Here is a 7422-nt window from a genome sequence, read left to right as displayed (position 1 = left end):
ATTTGCCAAACTGCACCAGCTCCCATGAACCCTTACCATATTAAAGATGCAAGATCTGGTCAAAAACCTGATTGAAGTCTAGAAGCATTACATCCACTTTTTACACCCGATGTTACATCTCATTGCCTCTCCGGAAAACAGAATCAACCACTTCCGATTTGATATCACTTCCACCAAAGCCATGCTGAATTTCATTGCTTAAACCTTACAATTCCAACTTTTAGTGAATGCTGTCTCTTAGATTTACTTATTAACTTCCCTCAAGATTTCTACTTTTAAACATAGGTTTATGAGTGAAACTACACATTGTCACTTAGCTCCTTTCACCCGATGACAACTCTTCTTATCTCTCTGACAGATAATTTACTCTAGCTGAAATAATCTTGTGTCTCTTCTGTTTCATTCTGGGAAATGGGAATGGAATTGAATACAGTGTTGAAACCAACAGCAATCTATCCGTTTGTTCTTGACACTGTCAGTGTGTGTTTCCCCTCAGAGGCAGGAAGACTTTGTGCTGATAATACGGAAAGTAGCGCCTGATGTATCATTCTCAGCTGGCACACAACTTCCTGTTTCTATGTGCCAGCAGTAAGCTACACATCTCACTTCTGATCAGAAAATAAACCCGGGGGATGCAATCTAGCGGAAACATCTGCCAATGTGGCCTATATCAGGACACAGAGTATGAAGTGATTACATTGAAGTGACATTTGCAAATTGACCTTTTGATCTCTGTTTCACGGTCTGATTCCAGGACATCATTGGACGAGTCTCTCGACCATCTAACAAGCTCATTCGATTCACTAAGGTCTGGGACATATCGACATGCACCTTGTCATGTCTTTGATCTTGTACGACTTGTTACTCTCTTTTCAGATTTAATGTTCCCAGTTTTTGATTCTGTCTTCTGTATCCATCACCTTCCCAGCCGAATACATTCTGTTTGATCTGTTTCCTAAATTTTGATCAACTAAACAAATAATACAGTTTTGTACAGACAGGTATGTTGGTGTGTCAGATTAACAGAACCAATATATGGAGAGATCACCTTGGCTGTATCGAAATCTGACTGACATTGAATTCAAATAAAGCACAGCACTGTATGGTTTCAATCTTTGCAAATCCTCTCTCTTTGAAAGAGCTTGTTCTAACGGTTAATTCTTTTCTTGATTATTTCAGAAACTATGACTAAAAATCCCTATTTTTAACAAAGTTTCAAACATTATTAAAAGTTGCAGCCCAGGCATTTCCTACAGTGAGCTTTGTGGTGTTTAAATGTTCTGGTCAAAATGTGCTTCAAGCAGAAGACTTAAGCATTGGTTTCTCCGAGTTCCCAGCCATTGCACTTTCAGTTCCATAATAACTGCAAGCTATTGATAAGCCCCAGAGAGAACAGAATGTCCAGGCCCCGTACACATCCAAACGCCATGATGTCGGCCTCGAAGCCCTCCGTTTCTTCCTGTCACGCCAAACCAAGCAGTACATGCTCAACCTCAACTACATTTCCTTTCAATCCTCCCACTTCCTCCAAACCAAAGGGGTAGCCATGGACACCTGTATGGACCCCAGCTATGCCTGCCTCTTCGTCAGATATGTGGAACAGTCAATCTTCCACAGCTGCACCGGTATCATTGCCCATCTTTACCACCGCTACATTGATGACTGTATCAACGCCACCTCATGCTAGCACAAGGAGATTGAACAGTTCATCAACTTTACTAAAGCCTTCCACCCTGACCTAAACTTCACAGGGACCATCTTGGACACCTCCCTCCCTTTCCTAGACCTCTCCACCTCTATCTCCAGTGACCGACTAAACATTTACTGCAAGCCCACTGACTCCCACAGCTACCTGGGCTACACTCCTCCCACCCAACCTCCTGTAAAAATGCCATCCCTTATTGTCAATACCTCTGCCTCCACTGCACCTGCTCCCAGGAGGACCAGTTCCACCATAAAACATCCCGGATAACCTCCTTTTTCAAAGACTGCAATTTCCCCTCCGATGTGGTCGACGATGCCCTTGAACCCCAACCCTCCAATCGCAACAGGGAGCCCTCCTGGCCCTCATCTTCCATCGCACCAACCTTGCATGCATCATATCATCCTCCACTGCTTCCACCACCTGTAAACAGACCCCATCACTCGGGGTATATTTCCCTCCCTACCCCTATCTGCATTCCGGAGACACCATTCCCTCCGTGACTCCCTCATCAGGTCCATGCCCCTCCACCAGCCCACACCTCCCCCCTCACCTCCGACAAGGCCCCAAATGATCCTACCATATCCCGGAGCAATTTGTCTATACTTCCACAAATGTCATCCACTGTGTCTGTTCCACCTGCTGTGGTCTCCTCTACATCAGGGAGACAGGACACTAACTTGCGGATCATTTCAGAGAACATCTCTGGGACACCCGTGCCAACCAACCCCACGGCCCCGTGGCTGACCACTTTAACTCCCTCTCCCACTCCACCAAGAACAGGTCGGTCATATTCTGTTCATTTCCAATGAATAAATACAAAATAACCGAGCCTGAATTTGGGATGATATTAACAGGATTTATTTTGATCTAAGCATGAACAGATTATTTTGACAAAACAGGTGGAGAGATTCACTTCCTGAAAAAGCAGCTCAAGTGGTATAAGCTGGCACCAAACCGAGTTTGGTCAATACTGAGGCAAAAATACAGCATACAGTCTTGAGTGAAATAAATAAAGAAACTGTGTTAGCTCCGGAACAAGATAGAGTGTATTAAATATGAACAAAGACACAAGTATTTTAGGATATAATAGAAAGGTAATTTATAGTATATTGAAATGCAAACAGAGATGTGAATTTATGTCTCGACATTCTTCCTAGCTAAATTAATCATTTCAGAAATCATTTCATGAATCATTTGTTGGTCCATTCCACGAACCTTGCGAGGTCCTTGTTAAATTCTGAACCATCGCCTTCCAGGTTCACAGTGGTTGCGAGTTCCATGTTACAGCAAATTGTGAAGTTGTGCACTGTATGCCAATGTCTTAGTTAAATATTTAAAGCAATCACAGCTCCACACATTTACAAAATATCACTATGGATCTTCCTGGAATCCAAAAAAAATTGTCCCTTTGATCAATGATTTCTAAAATTTACTAACATATCTGTTGTAAAGGAGGTTTTCAAATAACTTGAAGTGCAAATGGTTCACATCAGTCGGATTACAGTAACATTTCATGTGTTACCCCACACAAAAAGAAATCAAGCAATATTCACGAGTTGCTCTCAGCAAGTCTATGATGGACTGTTTTATCAAACAAAATCATTTCCAATGTTGTGAGGGCTCGTCTACCTTCTGTGCAATGGTCTGAATTTTGTGTCTGACTGCAGATGAAACTGGCTGATCTGGGTAAAAGTACAGTTTGTGCCTTTCACGTTGTTAATGTATATTGCTGACTTTAGTTGAATAACGTGATGTTGTCCCAGGCATCGTCTGGCACCATTAATTAGACCATTAATTTCCACATCACTAGCCAGACTATCAGGTGGGGTGTATTGATCTCATTGAAACGAATGCTTGTAATATTTCCGGTATGAATCATGTGAAGTGGAGCCTCTGAACGAGACATAGAACATAGAACAATACAGCACAGAACAGGCCCTTTGGCCCACGATGTTGTGCTGAACATTTGTCCTAGCTTAAGCACCTATCCATGTACCTATCCAATTGCCACTTAAAGGTCACCAATGATTCTGACTCTGCTACTCTCACAGGCAGCACATTCCATGCCCCCACCACTCTCTGGGTAAAGAACATACTCCTGACATCACCCCTATACCTTCCACCCTTCACCTTATAATTTATGTCCCCTTGTAACACTCCGTTGTACTCGGGGAAAAACTCTCTGACTGTCTACTCTATCTATTCCCCTGATCATCTTATAAACCTCTATCAAGTCACCCCGCTTCCTTCACCTTTCCAATGAGAAGTGGCCTAGCACTCTCAACCTATCCTCGTGCGACCTATTCTCCATTCCAGGCAACGTCCTGGAGACAAAGTAGGAAATGTGAATTTCGAGTAGTAGGATTTTTTCACGACAGAGAGAGATCACTTCGCCCATCGCACCTGTATCACGTGAAGATAGAGCCTTCCAGTCAACACCCACTTTATAGTATGTTGTCCATAACCCTGCAGGTGATAGCACTGTAAACATTCGGGAACATTGTGTAGGGTCTAACCCATTATCAACATCGATATGATCTCCAATGCTGTAAATCCTGGCTTATGGGGAAAAAGTAGGGGCAGAACTGTATCAATATTCAAACAGTTGGTACAGCCCTGAGGAGCTAATAGGCCCATTTCTAAACGTTGTTTCTCAGGATGTTTTGACTATTCTTGACTTAATATCATTGTAAACTGACATGAAAAAAATGCAGACATGTTCCCCAGAAATGCTGACAGCAACATACCTTTATTCAGCCAGGATCAGCAACATGAATTAAGAAAGTTTTGAAAAAACTTCCTTTTAACTGATTATTGACAACACGAATTTCACAAAGTGCAAAGTACAGAGGGGAAGGGTGGAGGGGTGGGGGTGGGCGATGTTCGCTATTCCCTGATGTCTGGTTGCGTTTGTGAGCAACAGATGAATCTGAGAACCAGATTCAGGATGGTACTACAGGTATTTCAGCAGATACTGTGTACACGGAATTCTCCCAAAAATCAGCAATGACATGAACATTTATTTGTGATAGTGTTTGAAGCCAACTAAAATTGAACAATATGGTGGGAGAAGTTCCTTTCATTTCTTTGAACTAGTAACAAGGGACACTGTCTGTGGATCTGGGGTGGCAGGAGGATCTTTCACAGCAGAATGTGAGGGAACAGAATCATGTTGGAAATCCAGATAGACTGAAACTTTTGTCACTGGAGGGTGAGAGTTCGGCGGGGTGGCGGGGGGGGGGGGGGGGGGGGGTGACCTCATATAAGTTTATAAAACCATGAGTGGAAAGGTGAATGGCTCTAATTGACATGATTCATACTGGGAATGTACGAAGCTTTGGTTTCAAAAATATCACATATCAATAAACTACACCTGACCCTATGGTTAGTGATGTGGAAATTAATGGTATAATTAATGGTGCCAGACGATGCCGGAACAGCATCACTTTACTCAACTAAAGTCAGCAATATACATTCACAATGTGAAAGGCACAAACTGTACTTTTACCCACTTCAGCCAATTTCATCTGCAGTCAGACACAACTTAAAATTTAGACCATTGCACAGAAGATAGACGAGCTCTCACAACATTGGAAATGATTTTGTTTGATAAAAGAATCCATCGTAGACTTCCTCAGAGCAATTTATGTCAACAAACTTGTTTTTTTTGTGTGTGGGCGTAGCGCACGAAATGTTACTTTCATCCGATTGATGTGAAAAAAAATTTGCACCTAAGAAGTTATTTGAAAACGTCTATCACAGTAGATACACGAGTAAATTTTATAAATCATTGATCAAAGGGGACAATCTTTTTTGGATTCGAGGAATATAAACAGTGATATTTTGTAAATGTTTGGAGCTGGGATTGTTTTCAATTTTTGACCCAGACATTGGTGCATTTTCCCTATGGTGGGGGATTTCAACAATAGGGAACACGTTTTTCAAATGAGAGGAGAAAAATTTTAAAAAGGATATCAGAGACACAGAGAATGGTTTGTGTGTGGGATGATTTGGTGGTGGATACTTACAACCTTTAGAAGATATTTGGATAAGTAAATGAATATCAAATGTTTGGATGGATATGGGCCAAGTACACACAGGTGGGATTAGTTTAGTTTGGGATGAGGGCTGGCATGGACTGGGTGGACCGAGGGGTCTGTTTCCATGCTGTATCACTACATGACTCTCTGACTATTGATCAGTTTTTCTCAATACTAAACAGTGCTGTAGTGATCCTTGAATGAACTGTTGATGTTTCGGTTGTGTCTGAGACTCTGCGAATATTTCCTTCAATGAGAGGAGTGACTAGTTCTCCAAGTTACACAACTGAAAATAAACTTTTCTCCAGCATTGTTGCTGAGTTGTTTTGTTTCTGCGGAGGCGGTGGTCATAGTTTGCAGTTGGCTTTCCACCAACTGGTCAACCGTGGGACAAAATATCTTTGATCCACTGCAGAAACTCCACCTGCTTCCAGTAAATGAAACTGGGAACTCAAGGACCTTTTCTGTAGTCAGCTTAATTGCTGCCAACTACTGTATCCGGCCGATTAAAGGGAAAATGAATCAACTAAAGTAAAATCCTACCAAACAAACTATATTTTCCCATTAACTCACAATGGATGCATTTCACTTGGTATTTCTCCCTTTAAAAGGAAAGTCACTGAATACAGCATTCACTGTATGACTATCAGAAAACAGGACATTGAATGCAGTGACGTTCTGGTTAGTTCAGTCTGTTTATTGAGTATCTTTAAAGCTCCTGAAAATGAAGTTAATGGATCCAAAATCCCACATTGCAGTAACATTTGTTATCATCTCAAAGTAAATTAACAAAATTGAATTGGTTCAAACTCACATCACTTGTTACACCATTCCCTGATTCATGCATCTCATTAAAACTGAGTGGGCCCTTTATACATGGTTAACACTGCCATAGTGTAACAGCGAATTTTTGCTTATTTTTATGAGTTAACTGCCCTGTCAGAGCTATCAGTGAGCAGAGAAATGTACTGTTTATAACCTACATTCGTGGTAATTATTACTGTAATACTCTCTAATTTAACCAAACATTCCTGATGTACCCAGACTGTTACATGCAATGATTTAGACGTTGAGGATTTAGAAAAAAACTTATGGACTGTCTTGTTCTAGTTCATTAGATGCTCTTTCAAAAGTTTACCTCGGTGTTATGTATCACTGCGGACTCACATTTTGTTTCTCAGGCACACAGCTTTCCTTTACTGTGCATTTTAGTGTCGGAGCAATTTGAAAAAATAGATGCAGGGAGAGACATTCTGCAATGTAAGGAGGTGCTTCTAATCTCCGGGTCCAAACTGTTTAGTGACATACACTCACATTCTGAACATAATCACTTTAGACATGCTCCATATTAGGTTGCCGAAACTGAATTTAGAAACGCAGATTAGAAATGGTATGTTATTTGGTAATGTGAGAGAGACTTTGAGTGACAGCAAAAATAAAGTCATTCATTTTGTTGGCTAATAATATTATTGAAGTTCTTTTTAGCTTTATCTGCTTGTGGTGGAATGTAGGATTAAAGGGAGTTAACTTCTAATTGAATATTCTTAATATAATCACTTTGGACACGCTCTGTATTCCGTTGCCTAAATTGAATTTTGAAATGTTTAGTATGAATTACATGTTATTTTGAGTGCGACAGAGACTTGCAGTATCCAGAGAAGAAAAGCTCAACTGTTT

This window comes from Chiloscyllium plagiosum, unplaced genomic scaffold, assembly GCF_037043375.1.
Source record: "Chiloscyllium plagiosum isolate Xiang-an unplaced genomic scaffold, Cpla_swu_hap1 HiC_scaffold_40, whole genome shotgun sequence".
Classification (NCBI taxonomy): Eukaryota; Metazoa; Chordata; class Chondrichthyes; order Orectolobiformes; family Hemiscylliidae; genus Chiloscyllium; species Chiloscyllium plagiosum.
The sequence above is the reverse complement of the archived record's forward strand: the minus strand, read 5'-3'. Positions refer to the sequence as shown.